This window comes from Rattus norvegicus, chromosome 12 (genome assembly GCF_036323735.1).
Source record: "Rattus norvegicus strain BN/NHsdMcwi chromosome 12, GRCr8, whole genome shotgun sequence".
Lineage (NCBI taxonomy): Eukaryota > Metazoa > Chordata > Mammalia > Rodentia > Muridae > Rattus > Rattus norvegicus.
The window spans coordinates 9,053,045-9,066,322 of NC_086030.1; the positions used below are offsets into that span (position 1 = coordinate 9,053,045).

The 13,278-nt window shown below is 41.4% G+C and overlaps 1 non-coding gene and 4 pseudogenes across 1 annotated transcript; all 5 read left to right on the forward strand.

The window, feature by feature from the left end:
* Nucleotides 1-613: 613 nt before the first annotated feature.
* LOC134481413 (5S ribosomal RNA) lies at nucleotides 614-730 on the forward strand (annotated as a pseudogene).
* Nucleotides 731-3,598: 2,868 nt separating this feature from the next.
* On the forward strand, nucleotides 3,599-3,716 carry LOC134481394 (5S ribosomal RNA; annotated as a pseudogene).
* Nucleotides 3,717-6,041: 2,325 nt separating this feature from the next.
* Nucleotides 6,042-6,159, forward strand: LOC134481395 (5S ribosomal RNA; annotated as a pseudogene).
* A 2,339-nt stretch (nucleotides 6,160-8,498) lies between these two features.
* LOC134481353 (5S ribosomal RNA) lies at nucleotides 8,499-8,616 on the forward strand. The gene has a single exon (XR_010056846.1). It is a non-coding gene; the product is annotated as a 5S ribosomal RNA (ribosomal RNA).
* Nucleotides 8,617-10,952: 2,336 nt separating this feature from the next.
* On the forward strand, nucleotides 10,953-11,070 carry LOC134481396 (5S ribosomal RNA; annotated as a pseudogene).
* The last annotated feature ends 2,208 nt before the right edge of the window (nucleotides 11,071-13,278 follow it).

Consider the following 13,278-nt stretch of genomic DNA (forward strand, 5'->3'; position numbering starts at 1 on the left):
TCAGATTAAGCAGAGTCTGTAATGTATTGGATAGTTTAAAAGCAAGCCCATCAGAATTGATGTATTATCAAATAAATACAGTAGTTTATTTTCATACCAACTCCACCTTCAGAAAACGGAATTAAACAAAGTAGTAGCTTGATTTAACAACAAGACTTGGCCTAGTGTGGTGGTGTGCACCTTTAATGCCAGAACTCTAGAGGCAGGTGGAGCTGTGATTTAAGAGGCCAGCTGATCTACAGAGGCAGGTCCGAGTCAGCTGTTCTGTGTAAAGGTTCCTCTGGTTGAACCATTCCTTTGTAGGAAGTTAAAATCTGTACTAAAAGGTTATGATTCATGGAATCTGTTTGATGTGGAAGTAGAATCATGGTTAGAGCTGAGGTTGGACATTAAGTCCTGCTGTGGTTTAGTCCCTGGAAGCTCTGGTTGGTTGGTGGTGTTGTTCATATGGGGTCTCAAGTCCCTTCAAGCTCTTTTAGTCCTTTCTCTGATTTCTTCAACTGGGGTCCTGCGCTCAGTTCACTGGTTTGTTGCTCGCATTCACCTATGTATCTGCCGTATTCTGGCTGTGTCAATGAATAGTTTTATATTCCTTTAAAAAAATGTCAGAAGAGCCTACAGCCATACCACCCTGACGTGCCCGATCTCGTCTGATCTCGGAAGATAAGCAGGGTCGGGCATGCTTAGTACGTGGATGGGAGACCACCTGGGATACCGGGTGCTGTAGGCTTTTGGGGGTTGGGGATTTAACTCAGTGGTAGAGCTCTTGCCAGGCAATCAAAATCAGGAGCTCAGGAGCTCAGGAGCTCAGGAGCCAGTGATTTCAGGACAGCAGGGATACACAGTGAGACCATGTGCGTAACAAACCAACAGAAACCAAAACAACAAAGCAACCTTAAAAAACCCTTCCCAAACCAAACCAAACCAAACCAACAAACAGAAATAGACTTTACAACTTTTTTAAAAAGATGTATTTCTTATATATAAGTACACTGTAGCTGTCTTCAGACACACCAGAAGAGGGCATCAGATCTCACTACAGATGGCTGTGAGACACCATGTCGTTGCTGGGATTTGAACTCAGAACCTCTGGAAGAGCAGTCAGTGCTCTTAACCACTAAGCCATCCTTCCAGCCCGACTTTACAACTTTTATTCTGTGTTTTTTTTTCCTTCCCCAGAGCTAAGGATCGAACCCAGGGCCTTGTGCTTGCTAGGCATGTGCCCTACGACTGAGTTAAATCCCCAACACTAAAAATAGACTTTAAAAATGTCAGAGGAGGTTTCGGTCCCCAGCTCCAAAAAAAAAGAACCAAAAAAAAAAAATGTCAGAGGAACCCCTCCTCTAGGATGTGGCTGAGCTGAAGCACACAGGCGGGAAACTCTGCAGAATCCGCGGCCCTGAGCATCTGAGCGCGCTTCAAGTCTCCGATTAAATTTTAAAAATGGCCTCCAATAAAACTACATTGCAAAAAATGGGAAAAAAAAACAGAATGGAAAGAGTAAAAGAGCTGAAGAGGCTGAGCCTGAAGAATTTGTGGTAGAAAAAGTACTGAACCATTGTGTAGTGAACTATTTCGTGAAGTGGAAGGGGTTTACAGATGCCGATAATACTGGGTACCAGGAGAAAATTTAGATTGTCCAGAATTAATTGAAGCACTTCTTCATTCTCGAAAATTGTAAAGAAAACGATTGTCCAAAAAGGAAATCTTTATCTGATAGTGAATCCGATGAGAGCAAATCAAAGAAGAGAGATGCTGCTGATAAGCAAAGGAGGCGAATATGAAGTGGCCTCAGATTGTCATCGCCTTCTTTTTTTTTTTTTTTTTTTTTTTTTTTTTTTCTCCATCTTTATTAAATTGGGTATTTCTTATTTACATTTCTTTTTTTTTTTTTATTAACTTGAGTATTTCTTATATACATTTCGAGTGTTATTCCCTTTCCCGGTTTCCGGGCAAACATCCCCCTCCCCCCTCCCCTTCCTTATGGGTGTTCCCCTCCCAACACTCCCCCCATTGCCGCCCTCCCCCCATAGACTAGTTCACTGTGGGTTCAGTCTTAGCAGGACCCAGGGCTTCCCCTTCCACTGGTGCTCTTACTAGGATATTCATTGCTACCTATGGGGTCAGAGTCCAGGGTCAGTCCATGTATAGTCTTTAGGTAGTGGCTTAGTCCCTGGAAGCTCTGGTTGCTTGGCATTGTTGTACTTTTGGGGTCTCGAGCCCCTTCAAGCTCTTCCAGTTCTTTCTCTGATTCCTTCAATAGGGGACCTATTCTCAGTTCAGTGGTTTGCTGCTGGCATTCGCCTCTATATTTGCTGTATTCTTGTCATCGCCTTCTATGAGGAGTGGCTGATTTGGCATTCTTGTACCGAAATGAAGTACAATAATTGTTTGCATATATAAATACACAATATTATATATATATGTATATAATATATATATAAATATATATATATATACATATATATATATATATATTTATGAATGATCTGGATCTTGGGTTTTGAATTACTAGTGTGGATCAAATAGCATCCTGGTGAAAATCACGTCTGATATGCTAGTTTTGAAAGCATTGGCAGTAGTTGGGAGATTTTTGGTTTTCGTTCTGCGTCAAAAGGCACTGACTCCTTTGAGCGAGTGAGAGCTCTCTGTAGTTGCTTCCTGTAACAGTAGAGTACTTGACACCATGTTGTATTTCCTCGGCTTGAAGAACAGCTTTTCTTAAACACTGGGGAGATTTTACAGTCATGACCCAAGTCAGAACTTATTTTTAACTGGGACACAGAAGGACCATTCTGGTTTGTGTGTGTGTGTGTGTGTGTGTGTGTGTGTGTGTGTGTGCGTTTGTTTGTATGCAGTGTATGCATAAAACACTTACATAACCTGTCTGTTTTAGCTTGATTTTAATACTCAAAAGAGCTGAACGTGAAAACACAGGTTGATGAGAGGCCATCAGCCTGAACATTTTCCTGAAACCATAACCTTTCAGATTAAGCAGAGTCTGTAATGTATTGGATAGTTTAAAAGCAAGCCCATCAGAATTGATGTATTATCAAATAAATACAGTAGTTTATTTTCATACCAACTCCACCTTCAGAAAACGGAATTAAACAAAGTAGTAGCTTGATTTAACAACAAGACTTGGCCTAGTGTGGTGGTGTGCACCTTTAATGCCAGAACTCTAGAGGCAGGTGGAGCTGTGATTTAAGAGGCCAGCTGATCTACAGAGGCAGGTCCGAGTCAGCTGTTCTGTGTAAAGGTTCCTCTGGTTGAACCATTCCTTTGTAGGAAGTTAAAATCTGTACTAAAAGGTTATGATTCATGGAATCTGTTTGATGTGGAAGTAGAATCATGGTTAGAGCTGAGGTTGGCCATTAAGTCCTGCTGTGGTTTAGTCCCTGGAAGCTCTGGTTGGTTGGTGGTGTTGTTCATATGGGGTCTCAAGTCCCTTCAAGCTCTTTTAGTCCTTTCTCTGATTTCTTCAACTGGGGTCCTGCGCTCAGTTCACTGGTTTGTTGCTCGCATTCACCTATGTATCTGCCGTATTCTGGCTGTGTCAATGAATAGTTTTATATTCCTTTAAAAAAATGTCAGAAGAGCCTACAGCCATACCACCCTGAACGCGCCCGATCTCGTCTGATCTCGGAAGCTAAGCAGGGTCGGGCATGCTTATTACGTGGATGGGAGACCACCTGGGATACCGGGTGCTGTAGGCTTTTGGGGGTTGGGGATTTAACTCAGTGGTAGAGCTCTTGCCAGGCAATCAAAATCAGGAGCTCAGGAGCTCAGGAGCTCAGGAGCCAGTGATTTCAGGACAGCAGGGATACACAGTGAGACCATGTGCGTAACAAACCAACAGAAACCAAAACAACAAAGCAACCTTAAAAAACCCATCCCAAACCAAACCAAACCAAACCAACAAACAGAAATAGACTTTACAACTTTTTTAAAAAGATGTATTTCTTATATATAAGTACACTGTAGCTGTCTTCAGACACACCAGAAGAGGGCATCAGATCTCACTACAGATGGCTGTGAGACACCATGTCGTTGCTGGGATTTGAACTCAGAACCTCTGGAAGAGCAGTCAGTGCTCTTAACCACTAAGCCATCCTTCCAGCCCGACTTTACAACTTTTATTCTGTCTTTTTTTTTCCTTCCCCAGAGCTAAGGATCGAACCCAGGGCCTTGTGCTTGCTAGGCATGTGCCCTACGACTGAGTTAAATCCCCAACCCTAAAAATAGACTTTAAAAATGTCAGAGGAGGGTTCGGTCCCCAGCTCCGAAAAAAAAGAACCAAAAAAAAAAAAATGTCAGAGGAACCCCTCCTCTAGGATGTGGCTGAGCTGAAGCACACAGGCGGGAAACTCTGCAGAATCCGCGGCCCTGAGCATCTGAGCGCGCTTCAAGTCTCCGATTAAATTTTAAAAATGGCCTCCAATAAAACTACATTGCAAAATGGGAAAAAAAAACAGAATGGAAAGAGTAAAAGAGCTGAAGAGGCTGAGCCTGAAGAATTTGTGGTAGAAAAAGTACTGAACCATTGTGTAGTGAACTATTTCGTGAAGTGGAAGGGGTTTACAGATGCCGATAATACTTGGGTACCAGGAGAAAATTTAGATTGTCCAGAATTAATTGAAGCACTTCTTCATTCTCGAAAAGCTGGTAAAGAAAACGATTGTCCAAAAAGGAAATCTTTATCTGATAGTGAATCCGATGAGAGCAAATCGAAGAAGAGAGATGCTGCTGATAAGCAAAGGAGGCGAATATGAAGTGGCCTCAGATTGTCATCGCCTTCTATGAGGAGTGGCTGATTTGGCATTCTTGTACCGAAATGAAGTACAATAATTGTTTGCATATATAAATACACAATATTATATATATGTATATAATATATATATACATATACATATATATATATATATATGAATGATCTGGATCTTGGGTTTTGAATTACTAGTGTGGATCAAATAGCATCCTGATGAAAATCACGTCTGATATGCTAGTTTTGAAAGCATTGGCAGTAGTTGGGAGATTTTTGGTTTTCGTTCTGCGTCAAAAGGCACTGACTCCTTTGAGCGAGTGAGAGCTCTCTGTAGTTGCTTCCTGTAACAGTAGAGTACTTGACACCATGTTGTATTTCCTCGGCTTGAAGAACAGCTTTTCTTAAACACTGGGGAGATTTTACAGTCATGACCCAAGTCAGAACTTATTTTTAACTGGGACACAGAAGGACCATTCTGGTTTGTGTGTGTGTGTGTGTGTGTGTGTGTGTGTGTGTGTGCGTTTGTTTGTATGCAGTGTATGCATAAAACACTTACATAACCTGTCTGTTTTAGCTTGATTTTAATACTCAAAAGAGCTGAACGTGAAAACACAGGTTGATGAGAGGCCATCAGCCTGAACATTTTCCTGAAACCATAACCTTTCAGATTAAGCAGAGTCTGTAATGTATTGGATAGTTTAAAAGCAAGCCTATCAGAATTGATGTATTATCAAATAAATACAGTAGTTTATTTTCATACCAACTCCACCTTCAGAAAACGGAATTAAACAAAGTAGTAGCTTGATTTAACAACAAGAGTTGGCCTAGTGTGGTGGTGTGCACCTTTAATGCCAGAACTCTAGAGGCAGGTGGAGCTGTGATTTAAGAGGCCAGCTGATCTACAGAGGCAGGTCCGAGTCAGCTGTTCTGTGTAAAGGTTCCTCTGGTTGAACCATTCCTTTGTAGGAAGTTAAAATCTGTACTAAAAGGTTATGATTCATGGAATCTGTTTGATGTGGAAGTAGAATCATGGTTAGAGCTGATGTTGGCCATTAAGTCCTGCTGTGGTTTAGTCCCTGGAAGCTCTGGTTGGTTGGTGTTGTTGTTCATATGGGGTCTCAAGTCCCTTCAAGCTCTTTTAGTCCTTTCTCTGATTTCTTCAACTGGGGTCCTGCGCTCAGTTCACTGGTTTGTTGCTCGCATTCACCTATGTATCTGCCGTATTCTGGCTGTGTCAATGAATAGTTTTATATTCCTTTAAAAAAATGTCAGAAGAGCCTACAGCCATACCACCCTGAACGCGCCCGATCTCGTCTGATCTCGGAAGCTAAGCAGGGTCGGGCATGCTTATTACGTGGATGGGAGACCACCTGGGATACCGGGTGCTGTAGGCTTTTGGGGGTTGGGGATTTAACTCAGTGGTAGAGCTCTTGCCAGGCAATCAAAATCAGGAGCTCAGGAGCTCAGGAGCTCAGGAGCCAGTGATTTCAGGACAGCAGGGATACACAGTGAGACCATGTGCATAACAAACCAACAGAAACCAAAACAACAAAGCAACCTTAAAAAACCCATCCCAAACCAAACCAAACCAAACCAACAAACAGAAATAGACTTTACAACTTTTTTAAAAAGATGTATTTCTTATATATAAGTACACTGTAGCTGTCTTCAGACACACCAGAAGAGGGCATCAGATCTCACTACAGATGGCTGTGAGACACCATGTCGTTGCTGGGATTTGAACTCGGAACCTCTGGAAGAGCAGTCAGTGCTCTTAACCACTAAGCCATCCTTCCAATCCGACTTTACAACTTTTATTCTGTGTTTTTTTTTCCTTCCCCAGAGCTAAGGATCGAACCCAGGGCCTTGTGCTTGCTAGGCATGTGCCCTACGACTGAGTTAAATCCCAAACCCTAAAAATAGACTTTAAAAATGTCAGAGGAGGGTTCGGTCCCCAGCTCCGAAAAAAAAGAACCAAAAAAAAAAATGTCAGAGGAACCCCTCCTCTAGGATGTGGCTGAGCTGAAGCACACAGGCGGGAAACTCTGCAGAATCCGCGGCCCTGAGCATCTGAGCGCGCTTCAAGTCTCCGATTAAATTTTAAAAATGGCCTCCAATAAAACTACATTGCAAAAAATGGGAAAAAAAAAAACAGAATGGAAAGAGTAAAAGAGCTGAAGAGGCTGAGCCTGAAGAATTTGTGGTAGAAAAAGTACTGAACCATTGTGTAGTGAACTATTTCGTGAAGTGGAAGTGGTTTACAGATGCCGATAATACTTGGGTACCAGGAGAATATTTAGATTGTCCAGAATTAATTGAAGCACTTCTTCATTCTCGAAAAGCTGGTAAAGAAAACGATTGTCCAAAAAGGAAATCTTTATCTGATAGTGAATCCGATGAGAGCAAATCGAAGAAGAGAGATGCTGCTGATAAGCAAAGGAGGCGAATATGAAGTGGCCTCAGATTGTCATCGCCTTCTATGAGGAGTGGCTGATTTGGCATTCTTGTACCGAAATGAAGTACAATAATTGTTTGCATATATAAATACACAATATTATATATATATGTATATAATATATATATACATATATATATATATATATATATATATATATGAATGATCTGGATCTTGGGTTTTGAATTACTAGTGTGGATCAAATAGCATCCTGATGAAAATCACGTCTGATATGCTAGTTTTGAAAGCATTGGCAGTAGTTGGGAGATTTTTGGTTTTCGTTCTGCGTCAAAAGGCACTGACTCCTTTGAGCGAGTGAGAGCTCTCTGTAGTTGCTTCCTGTAACAGTAGAGTACTTGACACCATGTTGTATTTCCTCGGCTTGAAGAACAGCTTTTCTTAAACACTGGGGAGATTTTACAGTCATGACCCAAGTCAGAACTTATTTTTAACTGGGACACAGAAGGACCATTCTGGTTTGTGTGTGTGTGTGTGTGTGTGTGTGTGTGTGTGTGTGTGTGCGTTTCTTTGTATGCAGTGTATGCATAAAACACTTACATAACCTGTCTGTTTTAGCTTGATTTTAATACTCAAAAGAGCTGAACGTGAAAACACAGGTTGATGAGAGGCCATCAGCCTGAACATTTTCCTGAAACCATAACCTTTCAGATTAAGCAGAGTCTGTAATGTATTGGATAGTTTAAAAGCAAGCCTATCAGAATTGATGTATTATCAAATAAATACAGTAGTTTATTTTCATACCAACTCCACCTTCAGAAAACGGAATTAAACAAAGTAGTAGCTTGATTTAACAACAAGAGTTGGCCTAGTGTGGTGGTGTGCACCTTTAATGCCAGAACTCTAGAGGCAGGTGGAGCTGTGATTTAAGAGGCCAGCTGATCTACAGAGGCAGGTCCGAGTCAGCTGTTCTGTGTAAAGGTTCCTCTGGTTGAACCATTCCTTTGTAGGAAGTTAAAATCTGTACTAAAAGGTTATGATTCATGGAATCTGTTTGATGTGGAAGTAGAATCATGGTTAGAGCTGAGGTTGGCCATTAAGTCCTGCTGTGGTTTAGTCCCTGGAAGCTCTGGTTGGTTGGTGGTGTTGTTCATATGGGGTCTCAAGTCCCTTCAAGCTCTTTTAGTCCTTTCTCTGATTTCTTCAACTGGGGTCCTGCGCTCAGTTCACTGGTTTGTTGCTCGCATTCACCTATGTATCTGCCGTATTCTGGCTGTGTCAATGAATAGTTTTATATTCCTTTAAAAAAATGTCAGAAGAGCCTACAGCCATACCACCCTGAACGCGCCCGATCTCGTCTGATCTCGGAAGCTAAGCAGGGTCGGGCATGCTTAGTACGTGGATGGGAGACCACCTGGGATACCGGGTGCTGTAGGCTTTTGGGGGTTGGGGATTTAACTCAGTGGTAGAGCTCTTGCCAGGCAATCAAAATCAGGAGCTCAGGAGCTCAGGAGCTCAGGAGCCAGTGATTTCAGGACAGCAGGGATACACAGTGAGACCATGTGCATAACAAACCAACAGAAACCAAAACAACAAAGCAACCTTAAAAAACCCATCCCAAACCAAACCAAACCAAACCAACAAACAGAAATAGACTTTACAACTTTTTTAAAAAGATGTATTTCTTATATATAAGTACACTGTAGCTGTCTTCAGACACACCAGAAGAGGGCATCAGATCTCACTACAGATGGCTGTGAGACACCATGTCGTTGCTGGGATTTGAACTCGGAACCTCTGGAAGAGCAGTCAGTGCTCTTAACCACTAAGCCATCCTTCCAATCCGACTTTACAACTTTTATTCTGTGTTTTTTTTTCCTTCCCCAGAGCTAAGGATCGAACCCAGGGCCTTGTGCTTGCTAGGCATGTGCCCTACGACTGAGTTAAATCCCAAACCCTAAAAATAGACTTTAAAAATGTCAGAGGAGGGTTCGGTCCCCAGCTCCGAAAAAAAAGAACCAAAAAAAAAAAAATGTCAGAGGAACCCCTCCTCTAGGATGTGGCTGAGCTGAAGCACACAGGCGGGAAACTCTGCAGAATCCGCGGCCCTGAGCATCTGAGCGCGCTTCAAGTCTCCGATTAAATTTTAAAAATGGCCTCCAATAAAACTACATTGCAAAAAATGGGAAAAAAAAAAAACAGAATGGAAAGAGTAAAAGAGCTGAAGAGGCTGAGCCTGAAGAATTTGTGGTAGAAAAAGTACTGAACCATTGTGTAGTGAACTATTTCGTGAAGTGGAAGTGGTTTACAGATGCCGATAATACTTGGGTACCAGGAGAATATTTAGATTGTCCAGAATTAATTGAAGCACTTCTTCATTCTCGAAAAGCTGGTAAAGAAAACGATTGTCCAAAAAGGAAATCTTTATCTGATAGTGAATCCGATGAGAGCAAATCGAAGAAGAGAGATGCTGCTGATAAGCAAAGGAGGCGAATATGAAGTGGCCTCAGATTGTCATCGCCTTCTATGAGGAGTGGCTGATTTGGCATTCTTGTACCGAAATGAAGTACAATAATTGTTTGCATATATAAATACACAATATTATATATATATGTATATAATATATATATACATATATATATATATATATATATATATATATGAATGATCTGGATCTTGGGTTTTGAATTACTAGTGTGGATCAAATAGCATCCTGATGAAAATCACGTCTGATATGCTAGTTTTGAAAGCATTGGCAGTAGTTGGGAGATTTTTGGTTTTCGTTCTGCGTCAAAAGGCACTGACTCCTTTGAGCGAGTGAGAGCTCTCTGTAGTTGCTTCCTGTAACAGTAGAGTACTTGACACCATGTTGTATTTCCTCGGCTTGAAGAACAGCTTTTCTTAAACACTGGGGAGATTTTACAGTCATGACCCAAGTCAGAACTTATTTTTAACTGGGACACAGAAGGACCATTCTGGTTTGTGTGTGTGTGTGTGTGTGTGTGTGTGTGTGTGTGCGTTTCTTTGTATGCAGTGTATGCATAAAACACTTACATAACCTGTCTGTTTTAGCTTGCTTTTAATACTCAAAAGAGCTGAACGTGAAAACACAGGTTGATGAGAGGCCATCAGCCTGAACATTTTCCTGAAACCATAACCTTTCAGATTAAGCAGAGTCTGTAATGTATTGGATAGTTTAAAAGCAAGCCTATCAGAATTGATGTATTATCAAATAAATACAGTAGTTTATTTTCATACCAACTCCACCTTCAGAAAACGGAATTAAACAAAGTAGTAGCTTGATTTAACAACAAGACTTGGCCTAGTGTGGTGGTGTGCACCTTTAATGCCAGAACTCTAGAGGCAGGTGGAGCTGTGATTTAAGAGGCCAGCTGATCTACAGAGGCAGGTCCGAGTCAGCTGTTCTGTGTAAAGGTTCCTCTGGTTGAACCATTCCTTTGTAGGAAGTTAAAATCTGTACTAAAAGGTTATGATTCATGGAATCTGTTTGATGTGGAAGTAGAATCATGGTTAGAGCTGAGGTTGGCCATTAAGTCCTGCTGTGGTTTAGTCCCTGGAAGCTCTGGTTGGTTGGTGGTGTTGTTCATATGGGGTCTCAAGTCCCTTCAAGCTCTTTTAGTCCTTTCTCTGATTTCTTCAACTGGGGTCCTGCGCTCAGTTCACTGGTTTGTTGCTCGCATTCACCTATGTATCTGCCGTATTCTGGCTGTGTCAATGAATAGTTTTATATTCCTTTAAAAAAATGTCAGAAGAGCCTACAGCCATACCACCCTGAACGCGCCCGATCTCGTCTGATCTCGGAAGCTAAGCAGGGTCGGGCATGCTTATTACGTGGATGGGAGACCACCTGGGATACCGGGTGCTGTAGGCTTTTGGGGGTTGGGGATTTAACTCAGTGGTAGAGCTCTTGCCAGGCAATCAAAATCAGGAGCTCAGGAGCTCAGGAGCTCAGGAGCCAGTGATTTCAGGACAGCAGGGATACACAGTGAGACCATGTGCATAACAAACCAACAGAAACCAAAACAACAAAGCAACCTTAAAAAACCCATCCCAAACCAAACCAAACCAAACCAACAAACAGAAATAGACTTTACAACTTTTTTAAAAAGATGTATTTCTTATATATAAGTACACTGTAGCTGTCTTCAGACACACCAGAAGAGGGCATCAGATCTCACTACAGATGGCTGTGAGACACCATGTCGTTGCTGGGATTTGAACTCGGAACCTCTGGAAGAGCAGTCAGTGCTCTTAACCACTAAGCCATCCTTCCAATCCGACTTTACAACTTTTATTCTGTGTTTTTTTTTCCTTCCCCAGAGCTAAGGATCGAACCCAGGGCCTTGTGCTTGCTAGGCATGTGCCCTACGACTGAGTTAAATCCCAAACCCTAAAAATAGACTTTAAAAATGTCAGAGGAGGGTTCGGTCCCCAGCTCCGAAAAAAAAGAACCAAAAAAAAAAAAATGTCAGAGGAACCCCTCCTCTAGGATGTGGCTGAGCTGAAGCACACAGGCGGGAAACTCTGCAGAATCCGCGGCCCTGAGCATCTGAGCGCGCTTCAAGTCTCCGATTAAATTTTAAAAATGGCCTCCAATAAAACTACATTGCAAAAAATGGGAAAAAAAAAAAACAGAATGGAAAGAGTAAAAGAGCTGAAGAGGCTGAGCCTGAAGAATTTGTGGTAGAAAAAGTACTGAACCATTGTGTAGTGAACTATTTCGTGAAGTGGAAGTGGTTTACAGATGCCGATAATACTTGGGTACCAGGAGAATATTTAGATTGTCCAGAATTAATTGAAGCACTTCTTCATTCTCGAAAAGCTGGTAAAGAAAACGATTGTCCAAAAAGGAAATCTTTATCTGATAGTGAATCCGATGAGAGCAAATCGAAGAAGAGAGATGCTGCTGATAAGCAAAGGAGGCGAATATGAAGTGGCCTCAGATTGTCATCGCCTTCTATGAGGAGTGGCTGATTTGGCATTCTTGTACCGAAATGAAGTACAATAATTGTTTGCATATATAAATACACAATATTATATATATATGTATATAATATATATATACATATATATATATATATATATATATATATATATATATATATGAATGATCTGGATCTTGGGTTTTGAATTACTAGTGTGGATCAAATAGCATCCTGATGAAAATCACGTCTGATATGCTAGTTTTGAAAGCATTGGCAGTAGTTGGGAGATTTTTGGTTTTCGTTCTGCGTCAAAAGGCACTGACTCCTTTGAGCGAGTGAGAGCTCTCTGTAGTTGCTTCCTGTAACAGTAGAGTACTTGACACCATGTTGTATTTCCTCGGCTTGAAGAACAGCTTTTCTTAAACACTGGGGAGATTTTACAGTCATGACCCAAGTCAGAACTTATTTTTAACTGGGACACAGAAGGACCATTCTGGTTTGTGTGTGTGTGTGTGTGTGTGTGTGTGTGTGTGTTTCTTTGTATGCAGTGTATGCATAAAACACTTACATAACCTGTCTGTTTTAGCTTGATTTTAATACTCAAAAGAGCTGAACGTGAAAACACAGGTTGATGAGAGGCCATCAGCCTGAACATTTTCCTGAAACCATAACCTTTCAGATTAAGCAGAGTCTGTAATGTATTGGATAGTTTAAAAGCAAGCCTATCAGAATTGATGTATTATCAAATAAATACAGTAGTTTATTTTCATACCAACTCCACCTTCAGAAAACGGAATTAAACAAAGTAGTAGCTTGATTTAACAACAAGACTTGGCCTAGTGTGGTGGTGTGCACCTTTAATGCCAGAACTCTAGAGGCAGGTGGAGCTGTGATTTAAGAGGCCAGCTGATCTACAGAGGCAGGTCCGAGTCAGCTGTTCTGTGTAAAGGTTCCTCTGGTTGAACCATTCCTTTGTAGGAAGTTAAAATCTGTACTAAAAGGTTATGATTCATGGAATCTGTTTGATGTGGAAGTAGAATCATGGTTAGAGCTGAGGTTGGCCATTAAGTCCTGCTGTGGTTTAGTCCCTGGAAGCTCTGGTTGGTTGGTGGTGTTGTTCATATGGGGTCTCAAGTCCCTTCAAGCTCTTTTAG